General features: G+C 40.6%; 1 non-coding gene across 1 annotated transcript; it reads left to right on the forward strand.

Moving 5' to 3' along the window:
- Window positions 1–322: 322 nt before the first annotated feature.
- Window positions 323–430, forward strand: LOC112793234 (small nucleolar RNA R71). The gene has a single exon (XR_003197937.1). It is a non-coding gene; the product is annotated as a small nucleolar RNA R71 (small nucleolar RNA).
- Window positions 431–1281: the final 851 nt, after the last annotated feature.

The raw sequence follows: 1281 nt of genomic DNA on the forward strand, positions 1-1281 counted from the left end.
TTACTCCTTCATGAGTTGGTGATGAGGTGATGGTTGCTGCAACTTGGTTCTCTTCCACCTTCTTGGTAAGATCTGCTAGCTGCTTGGTGATCATCTTGTTTTGGGCTAACAGTGCATCCATGTGGTTCAGCTCCATTACTCCTCTAGTGTTACTTCTTTCAGAGGCATAGAAGTAGTCATTCTCAGCAACTGTTTCAATGACATCTATGGCTTCTTCAACGGTTTTCTTCTTGTTTAAAGAACCTCCTGATGAATGATCTACAGCCTTCTTTAACTCATAGGAAAGACCTTCATAGAATATGTGAAGTTGAACCCACTCATTAAACATCTTTGGTGGGCATCTCCTTGTCAAGTCTTTGAATCTCTCCCATGCTTCATAGAGTGTCTCACCATCTTGTTGCCTGAAAGTCTGCACCTCAGTTCTTAGCCTATTAATCTTTTGAGGAGGATAAAATCTTGCTAAAAACTTGTTCACTACCTCCTCCCAATCTGTCAGGCTTTCTTTTGGGAAGGATTCAAGCCACTTTGTTGCCTTGTCCCTGAGTGAAAAGGGGAACAAGAGCAACCTATAGACATCCGGGTAAACTCCATTTGTCTTCACTGTGTCACAAATCCTCAAGAAGGTGGTCAAGTGTTGGTTAGGGTCTTCTTGAGCACCTCCTCCAAATGAGCAATTATTTTGCACCAAAGTGATGAGCTGAGGTTTTAGCTCAAAATTGTTGGCATGAATGGTGGGTTTCTGAATGCTGCTTCCACAGTTTCCCGGATTAGGATTGATATAGGATCCTAAGACCCTCCTTTCATGCCCAACCCAGTTTGCATGGCCTTCTCTGGCATGATTATGAGCTTCTTCTTCATGATTGTTCTCCAAATTCTCTTCCATGTTGGGTTCAAAATACTCTTCCTCTTCCTCAGCACCAACAATTCTTTTTCCTCTTGCTTCCTTTTTTCGTCTCCAAAGGGTTCTCTCAGGCTCTGAATCAAAGGATGTTGAGATTCCTTCTCTTCTCCCTGTCATACAACAAACAGAATGCACAACAGGAGATATAGTGAAGGCAATTTTTGTTAGAATGATTGTTAGTGTGAGTGATGCAATTTATCAAACAGTTAGTGGGTTAGTGAGCTGAATTATGATAAACTAAGAAAAGAGAACAGAAAATAGAGAGGGTGTAGGGGGTGAGGAAGAAATTAAGAACAAACTAAGGTAAATTACTGAATATAGAAAAGAATAACGGAAAAAAGAAAAAAAATGCTCAATCTAGTGATCTTCTAGCTTAATCA

This window comes from Arachis hypogaea, chromosome 3, assembly GCF_003086295.3.
Source record: "Arachis hypogaea cultivar Tifrunner chromosome 3, arahy.Tifrunner.gnm2.J5K5, whole genome shotgun sequence".
Classification (NCBI taxonomy): domain Eukaryota; kingdom Viridiplantae; phylum Streptophyta; class Magnoliopsida; order Fabales; family Fabaceae; genus Arachis; species Arachis hypogaea.